The sequence below is a fragment of the Sabethes cyaneus genome, chromosome 1 (assembly GCF_943734655.1).
Source record: "Sabethes cyaneus chromosome 1, idSabCyanKW18_F2, whole genome shotgun sequence".
NCBI lineage: Eukaryota > Metazoa > Arthropoda > Insecta > Diptera > Culicidae > Sabethes > Sabethes cyaneus.
Window position 1 is genome coordinate 159,111,061 of NC_071353.1, and position 26,358 is coordinate 159,137,418.

Sequence of the window (26,358 nt, forward strand, 5' to 3'; positions counted from 1 at the left end):
CTAGATCTCACTCTGTGCAGTACTTCTATAGCTGAGAAGATCAAAAACTGGCATGTTTCTGACGAACTAAGTTTATCAGACCACAGCCATATCGTTTTTGATATAGAGGCAAACTCTCTTAGCAGAGAACAATACGGAAATCCGAAGAAAACCAGCTGGAGTTCATTCAGAGAACATCTGGGAAACTCTCGGAATTCCTGTCATATTAATATAGGGGAGACCAGGTAGACTTGATCCCTTGGGACACTTGATCCATTCATTGTTTCTCAGTAAATACAATGTTGTTTTTATGCAGAAAAAAACAAAGTTGTACATTTCATTCAACTAACAAAATTGCAAAACAAAAATGTAATAAATTTTTACATTGCAAAGAAAATATAATATAATAAGATTTGCAACGGAATAATTCTCTATACTTCTTTTTTTAGTGAAGTCCAACTTTCTGGCTACGGCAAACTGCCTTGAAATTTTTGAATTACTTTTCAAACAAAAAATTAGCTAAACATGTTTATTCATTGATGCTGTATACATTTTACAATAAAACTTGTATATATTTTACCAAATTAATTTTCAGTAAAACTTACTACGACAGGTACACTTGATCCACATAATTTCAGTGACACTTGATCCTTTAGTTAGGAAATGAAGAGCTTGGAGGCCGTTATGTCGTAAATAATAAAATGAACAATTCTCCATATCGTAAACATTCGTTATGTAAAAATCACGAATAGTTTGTAAATCCGGTTAGAACGACCGCAAAAATGTTCAATTTGAATGTAATGACACTTAAGTGATATGTGAGAGAGCGAAAAAATGCTTCTGAAAAGTTCATCTACCAACCGGACTACGCAGGAGCAACCTGTGCATTTTCCAAGGATGAAGAAAGACTGCTCGGACAAAGAATTCATCTGAACAAAACAACTCATCTTCTTTGAAGAATTCTATTAATCAGGTACCAAAATCGATGATTCCGTACAATACAATTATCAAAACACCTGTAAATATAAAACCATTTCCAAAGGCATCACCACGTAAAAATATGCGAAGAGTAAGAAAACGAGGAGATACACATCCTTACAGATGCACCAATGAAATTGAAGCTGGAGGCCGCTCTGATTATTAAACAGGAAAAATATAATGCTTCAAAAATTAAAACCCACCGAAAAAGTTCTCGTCGCAAATTATAAAAGATGTCCAAAGCTATACTTTTACAGATCGATGCACTTAACGATTTCTAAATACTTTTTATACTTTTGAATTAAACTGTTGTACACTAAATAATGACACTTCATGAACTAGGCTTATTTTAATAAAGCTTCCAAATGAAAGTTGAGCTTTAAAAAAATATATTTGCAAATGGATCAATTGTGCCTAAACGGGGGATCAAGTCTCCCGCATATTTTGAATATGTACAATTTTCTGTACTTTCCAAAATATTTCATATCTTTTGTTAAGCGCTACGTATCACTAATTGATAAATTGTAGGTAGTAAGCTGTATTGTAAACTGCCGAAAAATTGAAAACCCAGGTTTTTTTTCTAGTAGACTTTTGAGAAATATACATAAAACAAAATGGGGATCAAGTCTCCCTTGTTTCCCCTACGCACACCAGCTGAGCTGGACGCTGAAGCCAATAACCCACAAAGTAGGATTACTGATGCTTATACTGCAAACTTTCCGTAAATCACGCGGATAGTCTACCGTGACGTACCCTGGTGGAATGAATCGCTCAGTAACCTTCTTCGGGAGGCTAGGTGTTTATTCAACAGGGCTAAGATCACGTCTAATTGGGAGGCCTACAGGGCATCTCTTACCAAATACAACGCAGAGCTTTGCAAAGCCAAAAGAAAGTCCAGAGTCAAGTTTTGCGAAAGCATCCAGACTCTGCCTGTGACGGCACGACTCCAAAAAGCGTTAGCCAAAGACCATAATAATGGCCTAGGCCCATTGTAAAAAGAAGATGGCAAGATGTTACTACTAGGGAAACGTTGGAGATTCTTATGAACACGCATTTCTCTGGTTCGACAGTGCGACAGTTTCCACTGCGGTCAGTTTTACTGTCAAAAGTGCACCGGACTTTTCCGGACTTTCAACGGAATTCCTGGTCCGGTCCGGTTCCGGAACGCTTCGTTCCGGTTCCGGTCCGATAGAAAATCGGACTCAAAAATTTCGTTCCGATCGGACTTCGGACCGGACATCGGACCGGACTTTCCGGACTTTACCCGGTCCGATGTCGATCACTACTTTTGAGCCACTTCAGGACCATTTTCGAAAAATTTCAGGACCATCACCGAGTCTCTTCACAACCATTTCTGATCCAGTTGAGGACCATTTTCATCACTTCCGGGCTACTTCAGAACCACTTGGTTCCGAGCCACTTCAGAACCATTTCCGAACCCCTTCATAACCGTTTCATGGTTACTCCAGGTCCACTTTAATGTCACTTCAGGTCTGTATCAGTGTCACTTCAGCAACATGTCGTAGAGTCTTCAGGACTGCTTCAGGACCGCTTTCGAGCCACTTTAGGACCATTCCCGAGCCACTTCAAGACTATTAATGTGCCACTTTAGGATAATTTCCGAAACATTTCAGAGTAATTTCCGATCCCCTTCAGGATCGTTTCCGAGCCAGTTTAGGACCATTTCAGGATCATTTTCGGACTATTTCAGGACAATATGCAAGCCAATGCCCCTACAACGGTTTGAGCGAGACGATTTATCTATTAAGATATTTATGTAATAACAATGTAGCCAGGTGTAAAAGCAAATAACGAACTGGCTTCTAATACAAACATATCACACTTTCTAGTGAATATCAAAATTTCAAAAAAATGTTCAAGGCTCGTCCGAAACGTTTCCAACCCGAAAATTATCTGGACTTGATTAGGAATTGAACCTAATATTTAGGAGCTCAAGCTAGTCAGGGCTATTTCCGAGTTACTTCAGGGTTATTTCCAAGCCCCTTCAGGACTATTTTCGGGTCCCTTCAGGACTGTTTCCGAGCCACTTTTGGGCTGTTTCAGAGCTACTTTAGGACGTTCTCAATGCTACTTCAGAGCCACTTCAGGGTTTTTTCAAAACTTCTTTATTTCCGGGATATTTCAGAACCACTTCTGAACTACATATTCCACAATTACTTTAATGCCGCTGCAGACCCAATTGAGTCATTACATGGTCCGGTTACTCAGGGTTACTTCCACTCCAGAGCAGCTCAAGGGCTATTCTGGGGCTATTTTGGGGCCACTCCAGGAAACTTTAAGGGTACTCTACGACCACTCAAGGCTCTAGGGCCACTCTAAAATCCGTGCTCGTAAGCTGCACGACCAGGTGTTGACGATGGAACTGAAGCAAAAAGAGTTTTCCAGGGGTCAGTCAAATTCGATGAAGCTTCCGCTCGCTGCAAAGTTCCTACCAGATTCTAGTTTGTTTTCGCGGATAAATTCAACTTTTTTTTACGACAGCAAGTCCGAATAAGCGACCCGTAAAGCATTACTAAGCATTCGATACTGTGGGTGAAAGTCAGAACAGTATTCGCTGCATTCTACTTGCCAATCCGAACACAGCGAATATATTTTCATAAATAAAATTTTTGTTTCAAACAAAAAAACTGCTTTCGAAATTTGCAGAATCGATGACGACTAATTTCACCTTTACTGGCTCGAGGCTTTGACAACAATGAACGATCCCAAGCAACAATGTGAGTTTTATTGTACCTTTATAGTGGTTTTCATGACCAATTTTGGTCTTGAATGCCATCATAAGAGTATAAAAAAACCCAAATTGTTACTATTGGATTTCCACTGAGATTATAGTTGAAGTGTCACGATTGAAAGACGAGTCTTGGACATTTTAGTAAAAGGATTACATCATTGAAATACTGGACAAACACTAGTGGACCCAGATGACTTCCTTGCGGAAGTAACGGAGCACGAATCAGAGATCTCATCAGAAATTTTTACACTCAAAGCTCATCTAGTTAAGTAAGATTCTAGCCAGTTTAACTTATTGCCACTAAACCCGTACCGATCCAATTTAGTGATTGCAATGCCACTTCAGGGGTTTTTGAAAACTTCTTTATTTCCGGGTTATTTCAGAACCATTTCTGAGCTATAAATTTCACAATTACTTTAACGCCGCTGCAGGCCCAATTGAGAGCCATTACATGGTCCGGTTACTCAGGGTTACTTCAAGGCCACTCCAGAGCAGCTCAAGGGCTATTCCGGGGCTATTTTGGGGCCACTCCAGGAAACTTTAAGGGTACTCTACGACCACTCAAGGCTCTAGGGCCACTCTAAAATCCGTGCTCGTAAGCTGCACGACCAGGTGTTGACGATGGAACTGAAGCAAAAAGAGTTTTCCAGGGGTCAGTCAAATTCGATGAAGCTTCCGCTCGCTGCAAAGTTCCTAGCAGATTCTAGTTTGTTTTCGCGGATAAATTCGTCAACTTTTTTTACGACAGCCAGTCCGAAGAAGCGACCCGTAAAGCATTACTAAGCATTCGATACTGTGGATGGAAGTCATCCGCATAATAGAGTTTAACGGGAAATTAGCAATTTCGGATGCAGTTTTTGGACCCAAAAGCGGGGTTCTGTTACCAGAACAGTATTCGCTGCATTCTTCTTGCCAATCTGAACACAGCGAATATATTTTCATAAATAAAATTTTTGTTTCAAACAAAAAAACTGCTTTCGAAATTTGCAGAAACGATGACGACTAATTTCACCTTGACTGGCTCAAGGCTTTGACAACAGAGAACGATCCCAAGCAACAATGTGAGTTTTATTCTACCTTTATGGTGGTTTTCATGACCAATTTTGGTCTTGAATGCCATCATAAGAGTATAATAAAACCCAAATTGTTACTATTGGAGTTCCACTGAGATTATAGTTGAAGTGTCACGATTGAAAGACGAGTCTTGGGAATTTTAGTAGGAGGATTACATCATTGAAATACTGGACAAACACTAGTGGACCCAGATGACTGCCTTGTGGAAGTAGCGGAGAACGAATCAGAGATCTCATCAGAAATTTTTACACTCAGGGCTGGTACAGTTAAGGAAGATTCTAGCCAGCTTAACATATTGCCACTAAAACCGTACCGATCCTATTTAGTGATTGCAATGCGGTGATTAACCTGATCGAAGACAGCTGACAGCGGTCTGTATAGACCGCGTCAGTTTCAGCTCGTGCAATAAAGCTTGTTCCGTTACATAGCTTGTGAAACACCGTAGATTCGTGGTACAGGACCGTTCTGGGACAAAACCGTGTTCTTCATATGAAATGGCTTGTTGGCAATACGCTTATATTGGTTTAAAGACGACCAACTCGAATAACTTTAACGTTGCGCTCGATGCTGAAATTCTCCGGTAGTTGTCAACATTCGCGCGATTCGCCTTTTTTGTGAATCGGAAATATGAACGCTTGCTTTTAAGCTGTAGGATATCTTCCGGTGGAAAGAGATAAGCGATACAATCGTACTTGCAAGTTTCCTTGGCATTTTCCTTACACTTTTACAAAATCGTTTACTTTCAGGACATCAACTTGGTCTAGGTGTGATTGTAATAAATGATTCCTGATCTATTGGGACGGAGGGATTCTGTCTCGTTTATTCTAGAATCTAAGTAAATTAAATTGCAGATGTATCTAAATTAACGTTATATTGTATTGATTGAAACAATTTTCCAAGCGACCCACCCAGTTAGCTTGGGGATGCGACGCTGGTTTGATAAGCCAGTCGTCGTATGTTCGAATCTCGGCCTGGCGGTGCTGCTACAGAATCAGTAGGATCTTTGCACTAGTTCCGTAATTGTCCTGTACTCTAATAACCGGCAGCGAAGTCTGTCGATAAAGAAGTGTCAAGTCATAAAGGCGTTTATACCAGAGGTTTTGCTTTGCTTTGCTTGCATAAGTTTGATGCCTCATCTTCCTACCAAGGTCTGGCCACGCTAGTGATGATGGTGATTAGTGCTAGCTGAAAGGATGGATGAATGGATGGGCAAAACCATTCACTTTTTTGCTGCAATCAAAATCGAATTGCAGCTGTCCCGTTTTGTACTTGTCATTTTTTTTTGCCTCGAGTTATGATGATCGAAGTGAGTACCAGCTGTCGTCATACACGCACACACACACAGACACACTGTGGAGTGTTGTTCGATTTACAAATTGTCTGCCGGAACCCAATCGGGTGACGATTTGAGGGATTAATTTGCCATCCATCATGGGTTGGTAAACTGTTTCTAAACTAAGGATCAAAAAATTTGAGAAATTTTAACGCTGAAATTCACCAGACCCCAAATGGAATCGGACGCAAACAGAAAAGGATAACAAGTGCATTAGAATTATGCAAATTGAACCGGTGCGGTGGTGGTGCTTGTCAAAATGCGTCCGATTCCATTTCGATCCGGAGGTTCCGACCGAAGCGTTGAGGGATGGTGTTAAATACGGAATGGGATTTTCATCTTGGGCGGCAGAAAGCACCCCGGAATGGAAATGTTGTCGGAAAGGGATTGCATTTCGGCTTCGGTGGTAAATTTGTAATTGAATCTCGGCCTTGTTTGGGGTCAAAGGGAAAACCGGATTCCGGATGGTGCCTCTTTTCGGGTCTGATTGATAGAAGAGATTTTTCGACCGACATGAGGACCTGGCTGGAATGTTTTCATTCCACAGCTGCCTGACGTAGATTTTGGGACTTCCTTTAAGGGAGTGTCTGCGTTTCGTTCGGAATTCCTTTTCAACCAAGCGTGTACATACCGCTAATCTGTTCATGTGGGAGCTATTTTTCATGACCTAATTAACATTCCTTAGCATCACGGCTGGTGGTAGAAAAAGGAAAAGCTTCATCGCACACACACGCTCGTACCGCATATTTTTGCCGTGACAAAAAAAAATACGACAAGCCAAAACACTGACGGCCACAGCATCCGAAGCCACGCACTTGCCCCACCCCACGCTATCTGTGCAGTTAAATGAAATTTCAAATTCCCCAGCACGGCATTCAGGATCCGCCAGCCAGCTCGCTCCGGGTCTTATTTTTCAACGCCACCGGTAAGCGTCGGGTGTGAGGCGCACATTTTTGGAATTGCTAAAATACTGCTCCCGGGAGAAATTACATAAAACTTGGGAAAAACGATCTAAGCATATATATGTATGTTTGGTGTACCTTCATGAGCGCGCTTTGGCCGCGGTCTCCCGTTGTTAGCATGCACATATATGTTGTTGTTGTAATGTACTTTTCAGTGTACACTCGCTGAAATCTAGACGGAATAGCAATTAAGTCATGTTTCGTGAGCAAACTTAAGCACACCCTAGCGAGTTTATGACTTCAACGTTGATAAATGCAGCTTTCGAGGCGGGCGCTCCAAACACAATCTATCTGTTCTGTTCTGAAATTAATTTGTGTTTGTTTTTATTTGCTGCGGCTTATCGCATACCATATTAATCTACCTGCTTGGGAATAATTGCAAAACTCATCCAGTTTTGCAGCTTATTATTTTGCACACTCGCGAAAACTGTTTAATTGCACTTCGCTTTTCCATGCGCGGTAAACTTTGTTGCCAAAACTAACCTAATTTGGGATGTCCTTGTTTAATCAAATCAATTCAAGGTCTGCCATGTTTTTGTTTTTCCGCTGCATCTTTCCATCAATTTGAAGCTTTCGAAACCCAAATAAACAACATAGCGAAATAACTGTCGGATGATGTGCAGCAACAACAACAGCTTTATCGCATTCTGGCGGTGAGCTTTTCAATCAAAATCTCATCAGCTGCTGTCATTTGCACTTATCGCACAGACTTCACTTACAGCCTGCGCTTGGCTGCACGCCCATGGCGGATATTTGCCTACTCGAGTGAGTATTTTTAGTCTCACCAGAATGGTGAAATAATTTGGAATGTAAAACAACCTAGTCTGGCTAGACTGCAGAACTGGACCGCAAATTGAAATTTTTCTAAAGACAATTTTCTAGTAACTTTAATATAATGTAAAATTCCAGCACATCCACCGCCCCCGTTCTCATCGAGATCAATTTGTGGGCCGGAAAAATCATTGAACTTATTATTCCATTTTCAACAAAACCAGGAAGAGCAATCATTCTTCAAAGTAGCTTCAAATCAGCAGGAAAAAAAGGCCCCCTCCTCCTACCAATACCTACCAAAAGAATTTCTTGTCAGTCAAATTTCCACCCTCTATACTGCACGTTGTACCAGCGGAGAAAGGGGGCGGGGGCGGTATGCCGCTACTAAAAATTTTGCGCTCTGCCACATTCCGGGAAGGTTAATTCTTCAGTTCATTAGTAGGAGAACACCGCGGACGACCCGACACGACACGACACGAACCGATGGTGAGATGAAAATTTGGCTGCTAAAATGCCTGCCCCCTGTGAGGTGAGGCATTCCTATGGAAACCAGCAACAGCTCCGTCTGAAGTTTGCTAATATACAATACCTAACCTACTAGAGTGACTTTCTATAGAGTGGCAACAGCGTCAAAATTGGAATGACAATTATCTGTTAAAAAGGACCAGACTTTATGCATACGAATTTTAATACGTTTGCGGAAATTTGACAATATTTTCTAAATCCATGTCAATTTTGCGCAGCGTTTTGAAATCCGTACGCATTATGTCTGGGCCTTGACAGAAAATACCCATTGCATACATTTCGGATGACATGTCGTCACTCTGTATGTAGTCACTCTAATAATGCCTACTCGTAGATGAAAGGAAAAAAAATAAAAATAAAAAAAAGCCGAGTAGCAGTGGAAGCATTAGCTGGGATAACTTTCTGTTTTCGTATCAGCACCGATTGAAGTGTAAGAGATGTTTCACGTATTACGTTAGGTACTTGTATGAGTTTAATTCACGACTTACTTGCAACGTTGCCAGACTTTGCTAAGGAAAAATCCGTAGTTTTGTCACCCTTTTGCTCTTAATTGAGTATGTTGTGGCATTTCCTGTCATTGTTTTGCAATCATTTAATCCTCTCTTAATCTTTTTATCGTTTTCGATATTTTTTGTCATTTCTTTGGCGTTTCTTTTGGGAATGGAGGGGAAAGAGTGGAAAGGTGAGGAGGGGGGGGGGATATTGGTAGCTAAGCTACGCTTAACAAGTTGTCGTTGTCACTCCTACCTTTTGTCGAATGCTGGAAGGTGCATCGCGGCTAACATGCTGACAGACGAACAGCGTCACGCGCAGTACCTTGCAAAGTCGTAAGGGCCTGCATAGTGTCGTCGTCCTGAAAGTAAAAACAAGTTTGATTAAAACTTCTCGGTCGGTGGTTTCTACAGTAGAAGGAGGAAGGGGCATAATTTGTGTGTCTAAAAATAGTCCATTTCCAAAAAAAAATCATTTTATTCCCCTACCGTCTCTCCGTCAATTGTAGAACAATCGTTTCAAAAAAAAAAAAATAATATTAATGCCTGACCGCATTTCAAGGTCAAAGATAAATTTTGTTTAACTTTTGTGCTTTTAAACATAATTTATAAGACTTTGCAGCCTGCTTGAAACTATTCTGATTCTCTGGGGAGAGTTTTTGAATAAAATGATGCCTTCTTGCGAGTAATTCGAGGTCAAAATTAGGGTATTTTTATAGTAAAAGTTCCATAGTTCCTAAACAAGCAAAGATTGAGGTATAGTATATTCAGCAATGTTGTGTATTTTTACTATTTGTACAACTGTGTAAAACAGAAAAAACTCATACAACAACTACAATAACAGCTAAAATAGAAAAACTAATTTTATCGATTTTTCATTTATGAAAAATGGAATTTTTCTATCTTTGCTGAAGAGATAGAAGGTTACTGTCTTCAGCGAATTTTTTTGTAATAATATGCTGTAAATCTTTGCAGAACACATCAATGTGCTATATTGAAATTGAAGAAAAATAAATTTTTTATTGAAGTTTTAGGTGGAATAATCAAAATTTGAATTCCGCTGGACGACAGAACTTTTAATTTTAAGAAAGTCTTCCAAAGGTTTCATAAACCTAAAACCAAGCTTTCCCGCTCAAAGCTAACGCGCACCAAAAAATATTCTGGACAAGTGTGCTGTGCCCGGTTCATTAAACTTTCGGTTGACCAATTGAGGGTTAAAATTTAATTTTTAGTAGAAGTTTTCGATATTGCAAGTCTTGAACTTTGATAAAAAAAAATTTCCGATTATGTCAGTTTCCCCATTTTGTTAGCTCAAAATTCAACATGGGGCTGACAAAATCGGAACATTACTGTACTTACTTTAGCTTTTTGCCTTGCCTTACTTACTATCTCTTTTTCGTCATTATTTTGCTGTCTTTTCACCGCCTTTCCGTCGTCTTTTTGATGTCTAGTTGCTGTCTTTTCGTCGTTCTTGTGTCGTCCCAGGTAACAATTTGGGGTTCATTACACTCTTATGATTATGACAGGTTTTCGTCGTCTTTTTTCATCCATCTGTCGTACTTTTATCGTCTTTACATGGTCGTTTTGCTAACTATTACAGCACTTTTCTGTTGTCTATTCGTCATCAGGGTGTCTTCTACCTGGGAAAACCTGAAAAACCGAGAATCCTCCAGGATTTTTATTTACTCTGGTAAAACCTGCAATTCTCAGGGAATTTCAACCAACTTCACAGAATTCTTGAAGCCTACCCTCTTTCTAGTCCAATTCAGAAATCTAGCCTGGACCCAGAAAACTTCATCCCGGTCAATTCATGCAACTTACGTGAAAACCAAACTAAAATCTGACAACTTTCCATCCATAATGCATCTTGATGAAAGTGTTGGAGATAACTCGGAAAAGATTTGTAATCTCTTTGCAAAATTTTTTCAAGAAATCTATACAACATTTTCTGAAGAAGATCCCGATCGCGACTATTTTGCATTTTATCCGCAATTTTCAGTGGATATAGGTGTCAACCAACTTCATGCCCAGGACATTTTGCAGGCCTTAAAAAATTTAGATGCCTCAAAAGGCCCTGAACACGTCGGAATCCCTCCAGTTTTCATAAAAAAATCTTGCAATGGAGTTTACAGCTCCTTTGTTCTGGCTTTTTAACTTATCACTGGAATCCGGAATCTTTCCAAAAATATGGAAAAGCTCTTTTCTAGTACCTATCTTTAAATCAGGTCGGAAATCTGACGTACGTAATTATCGTGGTATTGCCATAATCTCTTGCATTCCAAAACTTTTCGAAGCAATTATTAATGAAAAATTAGTCCTGCAAATTAAAAACAGGATTACAGAAATGCAACACGGTTTCTTCAAAGGACGCTCGACTACGACAAATTTACCGGAATTTATTGACTGTTCATTGAATGCAATGGATAATGGAAACCATGTAGAAGCATTTCATACGGACTTTAGCAAAGCATTTGATCGCATTGACATACCAATGCTGCTTTTCAAATTGCAAAAAATTGGAATTCAGCCAGGGCTCCTGAAATGGCTTGAATCGTATTTATCTAATCGCCAACAAATAACTAAATTTAACGGAAAGAACTCGTATCCAATTCAAGTCATTTCTGGGGTCCCTCAAGGCACTCATTTGGGACCTCTTCTTTTTATTTTGTATGTAAACGACATTTCCTTCATTCTCATGACACTTAAAGTGCTAATATATGCCAATGACATGAAGCTCTTTTTGAAAGTAAGAAATGAAGAAGACATCAATGTATTCCAGAATGAAATACACATATTCTACACATGGTGTAAAAAAAGCCTATTAGAACTTAATGTAAAAAAATGCAATCTAATATCATTTACCAGAAAAAAACTACACCTCAATCAGTTTGCAATCAGTTTAGGAAATCAAACAGTAGAAAAATGTGAAAAATTTATGGATTTAGGAATTATCTTAGACTCCAAGCTAAATTTTATCGACCATTATAACGCAATAATACACAATGCAAATAACATGCCAGGTTTCATTAAACGTTTTAGCTTCAATTTTTTTAATCCATACACAATCAAAACATTATACATGGCCTATGTGAGATCAATACTGGAATACTGCAGCATTGTATGGTCACCTTTTTCCATCACGCACGAAGAGAGAATAGAATCAGTACAAAAACAATTTCTCTTATATGCTCTTCGTAAATTAGGTTGGACAACATTTCCTCTTCCATCATACGAAGCACGCTGCATGCTTATAAATATACAATAATTAAAAGAGCGTCGTAAATATGCAATGGTCTTATTTGAAAACGATATCGTTTCGCAGCATATTGACTCAGCAACACTTTTATCAAAACTGAACTTTTATACACCTACTCAGCAACTTCGTAATCGAAATTTATTGGCCATACGCCATTATCACACAAATTATGCAAAATTCGGTCCATTAAATCGTATGATGGCCTCGTACAATCAATACTGCGAAACCATTGACTTTACAATGTCTCGGCATAGACTTAAACATTACTTTCAGTCAACACGTAATCGTAACGCGTGGCGAACGATACAAAAGAATAAGTACACTTTTTAATCTTCATTTAATTATAAGACTTTTATATGAGAAAATTGTATATATTATACTAGTCTACATCGGTTGACGAGATAAATAAAAACAGAACCAGCCACGTTGGCCAGAGAGTAGAACGACCGACTTTGAAATCAAAATATAAAACATCATTGGAATGCGAGGCCCGGTTTCTCCAAGAGTGCGCGCAACGAAATTGAACTTAAGCAAAAGCTCCAACTGTTTCGCATGCCTTGTGGCTCAGAAATCGAAAATTAAACATATAAACATTCGCGCGTAGTTTGCAGAAAAACATAGAGCTAGCCGCAAAAAAGCAAAGCTGTGGGCTTAAACGTCTTTCTAAGACTTCTTTACCTTCTTTATCGACAGACTTCGCAGCCAGCTATTAGAGTACAGGACAGTTACGGGGCTAGTGCAAAAGTCCTACTGACTCTATCTAGCAGCACCGCCTAGCCGAGATTCGAACAGCATCGTGCCTCGAAGCTAACTGGGCGGCGATGATGAATTCGGTGACGCGACAACACAGCGCGCATTGATAAACGATGAAAGTGTTCTCCGCTTACAAGGAAACATCACTATCGGTCACAGGCTTAGAGCTTCACCATATACACCATAGTGTAGTCCTGTCGATCTAGAGCATCACTGCACTGCTCGTATAGGTGTAGCCTATGGAACTTTTTTGAGAAAACTTAACTTGAAATTTGTATGAGAAAATGACTCAATGGAGGCGCATGGTTCTTACATACACCCTCAAGTAACAGAACAAAAAGAAAATTTTATTGATTGAAAACGGATGATTTTATTATACAACAAGCGTTTCTAAAATCAGTTTTTGTCCACCTGGAAGTGTTATTAAACTTGTCTTTTACTAATAATTTGTTAATTGCGTTATAAGTTATTCGTTCACGATGCAGGATGGAATTTTCTCTCTATTTAAGTAGATACTGTGGCATAATTGGGGCAAACTTCTCTGTTGGCAAACTTTCAACAATGTTTACAATACGTTTGCTGCTAGATACCCGAATGAAGCTTTCTTCCGAATGAAGCTTCTTTTCTTTGTTGCGTATCATGTTGTATAAAATAGCAAGAAACAAAGTTCGTTTGTGTTTCATTAATTATTTGTCAAGATAAGCCCATTGCTATGAACGGTTTTTGGTGTTCCCACGAATAGTCCTACGAGTTAGGTAAAAGTCGAACCCAGTTGACACTTGGCTGAAAACTCGTTGTAGCCCGACGATGACCCCATTTGCTGTTTAATTTTTCTTACGTAACGGTACTTAGAGGCTTAGATTAGATAGACATTCTGCTACGAAGAGATCGTGGTTAAGCTCGTAGACTAATATGGTTGAAAAGCCATGAGCAATCGGCCCTTGCCATCAGGATATCAGCTACAAGGATTGCTCGGCACAGATTTCTCCTGGTTGCTAGGGTATCCAGTCCAATTAGCATCAGGCAAACTTCACATCTTGGAAACTGGAGCGGGTGCTTCCATGATAGGCGACGGAGAGCGAATCGAATGAATTTGCGTTATATTTTCTCTAACCGTTTTCTCGTCGTTGAGATAATGGGGATTCCAGACCGCCGAGCTATATTCCAGCGTCCAATGGACAACCGCGTAGTACGACAAGCAATACATATCGTTGAAGCTTTTCGCAGTTCTCATGATTAGGCCAAGACTGCGGGATGCTTTAGCAACGATGTAGCTGATGTGCTGTTTGTAAGTTGAAGTGCTGCTGTGAGTCAAGGAGAACTCCCAAGTCCTTGAGACAGGACTCTCTTTTAATCAGTTCGCCGCCTGGACCCTAGATGATAGTTGAAAAGGTAATAAATGAAAGGAGATTCGTCGTGGTTGAGGAAAAAGAATCTTGTACGATTTTTTTGCTTTTCGAGACGTTGTCATTGTGAGCTACGTTACTGCTTCAATGATGTGCTCGAACATCGGGATAGAAAGGTATGGTAAAATATGAGCTTCCTAGTTTACATTGCGGCGATAAACTCCGAATTATTACAAATACAACTAATGCTTCAGAGTCAGAGATTATTTAAATTGATATTGGGCCTGCCTACTAAATCTGGATTATTTACCCTAATACCAAATGCTGTTGTTGCTCTGTATCTTTCTTACGACAGTGACTTCAGTATGTCGCAATTTGGTCACAGTTCTGTGCAGTCTCACTTTCAAACTGCGGAGTCCCGTTTAGCGGAAAATGCGGTATAAAATAACATGGAAAGTGTAGCGTAACGAGGAGAAAAGTTTAATAACACTTCCAGGTGGACAAAAAAGTGATTTTAGAAACGCTTGTTGCATAATAAAATCATCCTTTTTCAATCAATATAATTTTCTTTTTGTTCTGTTACTTGAGAGTGTATGTAGGATATTCATGTACCATGCGCCTCCATTGAGTCATTGTCCCATACAAATTTCAAATTAGGTTTTCTCAAAAAAGTTCCATAGGCTACACCTATACGAGCAGTGCAGTGATGTTCTGGATCGACAGGACTACACTATGGTGTATATGGTTAAGCTCTAAGCGTGTGACCGACAGTGATGTTTCCTTGTGAGTCGTTCGACGCTGGATGGGTCAAAATCATGCGTCATAATAAAAGTTGTTCTCTACGGGCATGAAACATGGATAATGCTCGAGGAGATCCTTCGAGCGTTCAGAGTTTTCGAAAAACGAGTGCTAAGAACGATCATACAGTTGAACGGAGTATTGAAGCGGATAGCAAACTCGGTATTCAAAAGGTGGCTAAAGCTGGACGAATACGACGGGCAGGGCATTTCGCAAGAATGCCGGGCAACTACCTTGCAAAGACGATATTTGCCTCAAATCCGGTAGGATCAAGACGACCAGGGGCGCAGCGAGTAATATGGTTATATCAGCTGGAGTAAGTTCTGGCATAAATTTAAACATATTTCACTAGTTTTTGTTCTTGAGCCTCTCACGTTCTGGTGATATAAGCTCACGATTCACACTACATTGTGCGACGCTGAAACTGATCATCAACTATTCGTGCTAATTTCCCATGTAAAAGCGTTCAAGAAAAGACCAGTATAAAATGTCAGGATAAGATTTTTTGCCCGGGTGTCATATTTGAAATCGTTATGAGCTTATAATTTGTACCAAAACTGAAACTTGGTAGATTTCTGATTTCAGAGAAATATGTTGAAATTAAAACCAACTTCATCTTCAGCTAGTCTATGAAACAGAGAAACGAACAACGAAGAAGTAATTTTGTTCAATTTTTTCGCTATGGTTTTCTTTTATCAGCGAACGCTGCTCCTTATAAGCTTCAGTTGACAATTCTCAGCGGGGATCAATGTCGTTTCATTCTCTTCATTTGCAGACTGGAACCCGATGATGATGATGATGAATGTAGCTATGAAAAAACTGCCTATGTATGTCTGTGAATCTGTGCGTAGGTGTAGTGCTATGTGCGACGTTGGAAAAGAAACTCGGAAAATTAACTGGTTTCCCTAAGGGTTCGTTGAGGAGGAAATCCTCGTTGAACTTTCAACATTACAGAACAAGTGAAACCTTATTTGTAACCAATTCAGAATCACTTAATGAACTACCGCATCTGAAAGATGTCGAAACTTTAGAGCTAATTCACGATACTCAATATTTAAAGCAAAACTACCGCGGAGCGGTTGAGATTGGAAAGCTTCGCTTTCCATTCTATCCATTATAGCAGAATAAAAACGCACTGTCGCTACTTTCGCCAGACCGCCCCAATGGGACGGGGTAGGATCTCGCGTCCCCGTGGACATTTTATTAGTCTCATTCTGTCGAATCAAATACTCGCATCTCGTCGCCTGCCTGCTGATGGAGCAGGCAAATTGCTGTTCGCTTGATTCGCTCGCTCGCTTCATGGTTGAAAAGTCACGGGCTAGCGACGGCCAGTAAAAACGGGACCCACTGGAGCGCGCCGGCAGTGATTGTCACGCACAGCCACTCGACTCGTCCGCGTGCTGTGCAGCATGTCCCTGTGATCCCGGTACCCAGCCAGCGCGCAGTGGTCGAATGACAACACGTCGAGCACACGGAAGGACAAGGCGCAGCATGTTGAAGTCGTTCGGCAAACATGTAATAATCAAGCTATCATAGATCGGCAAACACAAACAACAATCCAGCGAGAATGGCTTGTTCAGTGGGCGATTGATTTTTAATAGAGCTGTATATATTCAGGTCGCACTGCTGGGTTGGGTTTTTATGGCTGTCAGTGTTCTAAATGTTACACAGTTGTGATGGGGAAAGTTTTATTTTAATGGATAATTCCATATGGAAAGTTCTTAGAAGTCAAACGTTCCACCGTTTTCATTACATATGATAGGATCAGCAATTAAAAGTTAAAGTATTTAATTAAAATCTAATTTGAAAACAAAATGTTAAAGCTTCCGTTGAAATACTACAATTTTGGTGCTAATTCACTTCCTGATAGAGCTTGTCATCGGTCAATAACAACAAACTTCATTCATGTCAACCCAGCTTTAGGTAGAAATGAACTATTTTGAAATTAAATTCCCTCGAAAGCAAGATCGTTTTCATTATTTTTTTTCGTTTATTCAATAAAGAAAGCACCCTTTTCAAGTGAATATCAACTTTCTCCGCACACAGGCCGACAGACGGGCCAAATTCAACCTTCGACCGATTCCGCACCCGGGCAGACAAAACACCACGGACGGTGCCTGTCCTTCCTTCTTGGGCTGTAAATAATTTATTACATTTGCGGAGCCAGAAACTCCGGGCCGGGCCGGGCAAACTGTCCCAAAGCAGAAAATGCCAACCCATAGCTTGCAGCCGCCGCCGGTTGTCATCGGATTTCTTATCTTGACATTTGCCATCTTCTTGTTGATCGTCTTCCAAGTTTTCTTTTTTGTTTATCGTTTTACCGGTCCTGTTCAAAGTTCAACTGTACGCATAGCACCAACCAATGGACTGTTCAAGGTTGTATTCACAGAGAAAAATTAAAACTTTAATTTTATCAAAGTGATTGGGGTGTAACTTGAAGTTTTAGAACTCTCGAAATAGCAAAGGTCTTGGTCACTGGTGTGCAATTTCACTTGAAATTATACTTAAAATTGTTAAAAAAAAAGTTATTATCGGAAATAAAATGGTATCATGAAATTCGACATGAAATTGGACTTGAATTGAACCTGTTGTTAAGCTTTAAATTACTGTTGAAATTGGAATTAAATTAGACTTGAAATTGGACTCATTGAACATACATAAAATAGGACATAATTAAGTTGAAATTGGACTTGAAAACGGACTTAAAATGGAGCATGGAATTGCAGTTGAGATTAGACTTTAAATCTGTGATGAAACTGGAATTAAATTAAACTTGAAAGTGAACTTGAAACTGGACTTGAAGTTGGGCTTAAAGCCCAAGCTTAAATCGAACTTAAATTGGAATTAAATTAGACTTGAGGTTGAACTTAAAATGGACCATGGAACTGGACTTACAGTGTCAGTGTCAGTCCTAAAATTGGACTTAAAATAGGACATGTAATTAGACTTTAAACAAAAACACTCCATCAAGAAGACTGGAAACTCTGTCAAAAGTCGAGAGACGGTAACAGCAATGCTGTCTGCCGAGTAAAAGTTGAACTGACACATACTAGTGTGTGTATATTAGAATATGGATGTACACAAACACGTATGCAATGTATTGCCACGCTCGCACACATCCTTTCTCACTAACACAGGTACACACACTTAACAAAAAGCACCGAATTCGGTAAAATTTTACCGAATTCTAAACAGCTGAACGTTCGGTAAAAATTTCGATGGTGCCAATCGACGTTTACAGATCATTAGTAATGTTTGGTGCAATAAAAAATTTTACCGAACGTTCAGCTGTTTAGATTTCGGTAAATTTTACCGAATCGTTTAAGTGTGCACACAGCGTCAACTTTTGTCGGGAGGGGTGCGCTGTTGCTTATGTAATTTCCCTTACAAAAATAACCGTAACACGAAGATAAAAATTATTGTAACAGTAAGATATAAAAAAACAATAAAATTTATCGTCAGAAAAGATAACCAAAGCATCAAATTAATTGTCGTCCACCATAACTATAAAATAGAAAAATAGACGGATTTCCGAATTTTTAGATGTTTCAGAAAGGTAATCCAATGGACTAAATGATAAAATTATGAATGTCGACTTGGCAGGGGGGACCTTTTACAAGGAGGGGTTTAAGTAAAGAAAAGTCGGAAAAATCGGATTTTTTCAGATTTGTGACGTTTATATCACCAAACCCTTACCATCTAGAACAATGCTTTCTTCTACAAAAATATGCGCGAACACGAGATCTTCAAAGTTACTTGTGACATTTTACAGAATTTGCTCGCTAGGTGGCGTTTGTCCGGAAAAATCGATATTTTTTGGTCGTAAATTTTTTGGGTTCTACTCGTGTAAATCGTTCTTGTTCACGCTAAAGTTGATTATTTAGACAAGATACGAAGTAAATATAGTCCGGTGGTAGATAAAAACTTGGTGAACGGCTCAGAATTCACCCACCAGGTGGTGTACGTGTACCATTTTATTATTATTGTTCGAGGTTAAACAAGATAGATGACATGCAAGTTGCTTCGGCAAGATTGGTCTGGTCATTCTATAATAGACAATTTAGCACAGTATTTAATCACTAGGTGGCGCTAGTATGCTTTTTGTTTTGATATATTCATTGTGTATGAACATATTGTTTCGACAAGAGGGCGTCGCCTTCGACATTATATCGCAAAATAAAACTCGTAACAATTATTCGCAATACTATATAGCTAAGTAATATACCAATTCAGGTAAACTTTATGTTAAAACGATCCGCAACAATTGAGTATAGTACCGTAAAAAAATGAACACCACTAGCGTAACCTGACGACTGAATTTTGCACCAAAATTTTCAGAATATAGTGGTCTCGACTATTTGAACAATTATGCCGTAGACAAAAAAAATTATATCTAGTCAGTATTCTAACCTGCTGTAAAAAATAAAAACAAATGAAGCACCAATGCCACCTAGCGGTCAAATTCTGAACCACACTATAGGTTTTATTTGTCATAAGATCATTTTTACTACAAATCTTGTCTATCTGTTCAAATTTTCCGAAAGCAATAACGACTTACACGAGTAGAATTCATAAAGTTATGACAAAAAAAGTTGATTTTTCTCGCATATACGCCACCTAGCGAGCAAATCCTGTAAAATGCTGCAAGCAACTTTGAAGATCTCGTGTTCGCGCATATTTTTGTAGAAGGAACCATCGCTCTAGGTGGTAAGGATTTGGTGATATAAACGACACAAATCTGAAAAAATCCGATTTTTCCGACTTTTCTTTACTAGAACCCCTCCTTGCAAAAGGTCCCCCCTACTAAGTCAACAATCATAACTTTATCATTTAGTCCATTGAATTACCTTTCTGAAACACCTAAAAAATCAGAAATCGGTCAAGTTTTCGCTGAGATATAGCAATTTGAGTTTTGGGGTCAAATTGACCCCAATGTACAGACAACGTAAGTTTTTTAATAAACTTGTCGCAAAACGTAAGTTTTCGAAATTTTTTGATCAAATAACTTCTATAATAAAACATCTCCGGTAGACACACCTAGTCACGAAAGAAGTAGATTAATTCATTGAAAAACAAAAAAGTTATAGCTTCTCAAAGTAGCCTGGGGTCAAATTGACCCCAGTGTACAGACAAAGGGTTAAATATCTTAACAATAAAAAAATCTAGTTTTTCGCGAACAAAAATTTTCATTTACAGTAATATTTACCGTCGTTTATGGTAATTTTTTAGGCGAAAAAAAAACAAAATATAATTAAAAAAAGCAGCAAATTTATGGTGAAATATGGCCAATTCTATAGCATAAAATAAGAAACAAAAATATGAATAAAATTTGAATTTGAGGCACTATTACAATAAATTTACCATAAGTTTCAATGTTCACAATAAAAACTGGGGCGACATTGCGATTCTCGTTTCAAGTGATTTTGGTTCGTTTCGACCAATGGGCGAATGGGCGAAACGAACCAAAACCACTCGAAACGAGAATCTCAATGTCACGCCTGCTGTAGATGCATTGTTTCTACTACAGAATTTAATGTAAATTTTTTTTCGGGTTATCATTTGTATGGGCGCGAGGAAGAGATGCCAGTCTTCTTGATGGAATGTTTTTGATTTAAATCAAACTTGCAATAGAACTTAAAATTGGAGTTGAAAGGGAACTTTCACCTGAAAATGACATGATAGCAAACATGAACTTAGACTCGAATTTTGGTCAATTTGCTTAGTTTTACTTCAAATTGAATTGGGAATTAGAAACGTTGGAGTGCCCAGGCTAGGGCACACTGGGGCACGTGTCCTACCTTCTCTGCAAAATTGTATATTAAACAAAATAATTACCGTAACCCAGAAATCCGTAGTTCTTAATTTAATCCGCCACTAATTTTGCGATAAGAAAATTGATTGCGAAAAAATAGTTCCGGTTTCAAATCCAATTTCAAGTTAAGTTATAAATTAAATTCAAATTTAGTTTCAAGCGTAATTTATTCTCAAGTTTAAATTTAATTCTAAGGGACCAAGAAATTGAGAAACAAGAATAGAAATAAACGAAAGTGAAAGTAGTAAAAATAGGAAAATAATTTATTTTGTTAAGTGAATGAGTTTCTGTTGCGAAGAATAATACTCTGAGAAATTCCGATTTGTAGGCCAAAATATATTGAGTAATTCAATGGCGGATGGGTGTCCCACCCACACCCTTTCGGTTGGTACCCAAATGTTTTTGCAAATAAAGTACTGCCGCCCCCTTATTTCAGATAGTCTCATATCTAATTTTGTCCCACTAGTTTTAACCATTTCATACACGCACATACATATACGTTTCCCGTGTTCGACAATAGTCAACAAAAACGACATACAGTACGACCAAAAATACGACAGAGAGATGAAACAACGAACAAGAAAAAAAGATGACGAAAAAGCACCGAAGAAACAATACGATGATAAATAGAAGCCAAAAAACATGATTAAATACGCTACAGAAAAATAACACGTTAAAAAATGCTTAAAAATACTTAAAAGTCGTCGGAATAAAAAAGACGATAAACACGGCAAAACCGGACGAAAAAGCGACTAAAATGCCAAAACCAGACCTCAAGAAAAAACGAAAATACGTTGAATCGATAGCAAGAAGACCACGAAAAGAGGACGAATGCTAAGAAAAGACGATAAAAAGATGACAAAACAGGGACAAAAAATAAAAAGACAAAACACAATTATAACGCTTCAAAAAGGCGACAAAACACGCAAAAAAACGACGAAAAGATGGTGATTATACCATGAAAAAAAAACTACAGAACGACGAAAAGACAGTGAAAAGACATGACGAAGAAAAGATGAAAAAAAGATGCCAAAACAACAGCAAAAATAACGGCAAAAATGCCAAAAGCCACTGGAAAAATCAACGAAAAACCTGAAATCTATACCTATAAAGAAGGATTTCTGTCTGTCTGTCTGTCTGTCTGTCTGTCCTGTGTTCCTTATAGAATCAAAAACTACTGAACCAATCGGCGTGAAAATTTGCATGTAGAGGTTTTTGGGGCCAGGAAAGGTTTTAGTGATGGTTAGAGACCCCTCCCCCCACTAAGAGGGGGGGCTCCCATACAAATGAAACACAAATTTCTGCATAACTCGAGAACTAATCAAGCAAATAGAACCAAATTTGGCATGTGAAGGTTTTCGAGGGCAAGAAAATTTTCTATGTTGAATTAGGACCCCTCCTCACTTTAAGAGGGGGGGCTCCTGTACAAATGAAATGCCAATTTCCTCATAACTCGAGAACTAATCAAGCAAATGGAACCAAATTTGGCATGTGTGTGTTTTTGAAGACAAAATTTTTTTCTATGATGAATTGGGACCCCTCCCCACTTTAAGAGGAGGGGGCTCCTATACAAACGAAATACAAATTTCCTTATAACTCGAGAGCTAATCCAGCAAATGGAACCAAATTTGGCATGTAGGTGTTTTTGGAGGCAAGAATGTTTTCTATGATGAATAAGAACCTCTCCCCACTTTAGGAGGGGGGGCTCCTATACAAATGAAATACAAATTTCCTCATAACTCGAGAACTAATCAAGCAAATAGAACCAAATTTGGCATGTGGGTGTTTTCGGTGACAAGAATTTATTCTATGGTAAATTGAGACCCCTCCCTCTTTATAAGGGGAATTGTAACTCCTCTCCCCTTTAAGAGGGGGGGGGGCTTCCATACAAATTTCCTCATAACTCGAGAACTAATCAAGCAAATGGAACCAACTTTGGCATGTGAAGGTTTTCGAGGGCAAGAAAATTTTCTACGGTGAATTAGGACCCCTCCCCACTCTAAAAGAGGGGGCTCCTGTACAAATGAAATACAAATTTCCTCCTAACTTGAGAACTAATCAAGCAAATAGAACAACATTTGGCATGTGGGTGTTTTTTTGGTGACAAGAATTTATTCTATGGTGAATTGAGACCCCTCTCCTCTTTATAAGAGGAATTATAACTCCTCTCCCCTTTAAGAGGGGGGACTTCCATACAAATTTCCTCATAACTCGAGAACTAATCAAGCAAATGCAACCAAATTTGGCATGTGAAGGTTTTCGAGAGCAAGAAAATTTTCTATGGTGAATTAGGACCCCTCCCCACTTTAAGAGGAGGGGCTCCTGTACAAATGAAATACAAATTTCCTCATAACTCGAGAACTAATCAAGCAAATAGAACCAAATTCGGCATGTGGAGGTTTTTGGAGGCAAAAATATTTTCTACGGTGAATTAGGATTCTTCCACACTTCAAGAGGGGGGGCTTCTACACAAATGAAATACAAATTTCCTCATAATTCGAGAACTAATCAAGCAAATGGAACCATATTTGGCATGTGGGTGTTTTTGGAGGCAACCATTTTTCCCATGATGAATTAGGACTTCTTACCTTTTTAGGAGGGGGGGGGGGCTCCCATTCAAACGAAATACAAATTTGCTCATAACTTTAGAACTAATCAAGCAAATGGAACCAAATTTGGCATGTGAGAGTTTTAGATGGCAGAATTTTTTTTCTGTGGTGTATTACGACCCCTTTCCCTTTTAAGAGGGTGGGCTCCCATACAAATGAAATACAAATTTCCTTATAATTTGAGTACTAATCAAGCAAATGGAACCAAATTTAGCATGTAGGAGATTTTTGAGTCTTGAATTTATTTTATGATAGTTAGAGACCTCTCACCCCTGTGGTAGGGGGATATGGACTCTCATACAAATAAAACAGAAATTTTTGCGAAACTCAAAAACTAATCCAACTCGAGAAATTCGAGACTCTTCCATAAAACATTAATCAATAACAAGACCACAAAAACTATCTATAGTAACACTAGATCATTCAGGACGAGCCGGTCGCGAGTGTTGCCGGTGACCCGCCGTCGGAAGCGCCGCCCACTGGGGGGCTTGCAAAACTCGAGAAGTGACAAAGATCATCCGAGATTCATGATTTATGTACAACACAGGTTAATTTGTGGCAATACGAAGTTTGTCGGGTCAGCTAGTAAATACCTATAAAAGTGGATTTCTGTCTGTCTGTCTGTCTGTCTGTCTGTATGTTCCTCATAGAATCGAAAACTACTGAACCGATCGGGGTGAAAATTTACATGTAGGGGTTTTTGGGGCCGGAGAAGATTCTTACGATGGTTAGCGACCGCTCCCACAACTAAGAGGAGGGGGGAAGGGGGGGCTCCCATACAAATGAAACACAAATTTCTGCATAACTCGAGAACTAATCAAGCAAATGGAACAAAATTTGGCATGTGGGTGTTTTTGGAGAGAAGAATTTTTTCTATGGTGAATTGAGACCCCTCCCCTCTTTAGGAGGGGAATTATGACCCGTCCCCACTTTAGGAGGGGAGGCTCCTATATAAAAGGAATACAAATTTCCTCATAACTCGGGAACTAATCAATCAAATGGAATCAAATTTGGCATGTGTAGGTGTTTGGATGCAAGAATTTTTTCTATGATGAATTAGGACCCCTTCCCACATTAGGAGGGGGGGGGGGTTTCAAACCATTTTCAAAAAGGAGGATGCGGGTGACAAAGACTTTAAAAATAATTTGCAATGGCCTAACATAACAATAATGCAATAAAACAAAAAAGATAATAAATAAGACACTAAAATTACTAACCTAAACTGACACAGAAATGTAAAATTATAACGAGATGCTAAAAATGACTTCAAAATGATGCAAAAATAATATAAATATGCTCGAAATTTTAAGCTAAGAGTCACATACATCAAAATTTGAAAATGACTGGAAATGACATAAAAATGATATTCAAATATACAAAAATTACAGAAAAATAATTTACAAATTATAGAAGAAATAATATAAGATGCTTGTCTGTAGCCAAAGCCAGGTCTCTGACAAAACGTCATAAGAGGCTTATCGATAACTAAAAACAGGCCCCTCGCTGGTCGACTGCTGGACTGCTCGATTGCTCGATTGGGCGACTGAACTGCTCGATTGGACTGTTAGATATTCAACTGCTCGCCTCAACTGCACGATTCGACTGCTCGACACATTGCATTGATTTGAATGATCCTGGGGTGAGGAAAAGCCATCTTGATTGACATTCTCAAGAGGCATAAAAACTCCACTATACTTTAGTGCACATACATACATACATAAAACAAATAAATAAAAAAAAATTCAAATTCAAGGGACCAAGATTACTGCCTTGCGGGATTCCTGATAAGTTCGTGAAGACCCGGATCTCAACATTTCCGAGCAGAACTCAAAATGTTCGATCAAACAGGTAAGATCGCAGCCATTCATTGTGTTGGCCATATGTTGCCTTCGAGCTTAGAAATTTTGGCCAAGAACAAATCGCGATCGACTCTATCAAATGCCGCTTTTGAATCTGTGTAGGTTTATTATCAATTTGTTAGTGGTTCTCCATGATGTTGAGACATTTAGAGGTGAAGTCTAGCAAATTTTAAAGTATTTTGCAATGGCCTTAATAAAATATGTTTGAGCGTATTAAAATCAAATCCAAACTAAAGTTATATTGTGTTAAAATCATACATTTAGCAAAACGTGTCTACTGTACTGCTACTGCTTATTGTAAAAATTTAGTGCCCCATCTACTATCAAGAACTGGCCACGCTAGTGGCGGGGTTCGATGCATTCGAACTACAGAGCGGTCCAGAGGACAGATTGAAATTTATTTTGGTAAAATTCGGTTTACTTGAATTTTATGGAAAGTTTTTATCTGCAAGTGGGTATAACTATGACCATTCAAACTATAAAATAAGAAATCTGGAGGTTATGGAAACGACATTCAACATCTTAGACATTTTAAAAATGCAAACACATCGTTTTTATGACTGGAATCTAACACCTACCAACCCAGCGGTACTAGACTATACATTTTCTTGATGTGTACGAAGGATGCAAACTTTTCGACGTTACTCAATAATGGAAGAAAAATTTTCCACAGGTGTGCTGTGCTTAGAGAGGTTAAAAAAGGATTCTTGTAGAGAACAAAATAAAAGAACGAAACAACCACACCGGCAGCCAACCGACAAAAAAGAAACTCTTTACGACAGGAAAAAAAATCGCAATGATGAAGTATGCGATACTTTTCATCGAAAAAAACACAGAAAAAAATTTCCATCTTCCATGCTTTGGCAACGATAAAGAACCCGAGACCACAGCTGCTCATTTGCCTTAGCACACGACAGACAGCCGGCAGATGAAGTTACCGCCGCCTAGCCAAAACGAAACGAAACGAAACGAAGTTGGTTGAACGGAGTTGGAGGACGGGTTCATAACCTCAATCCGTGCAGCAGCAGCCCTTCCTTGCGCGGGTGCTTTAGTCTCTAAC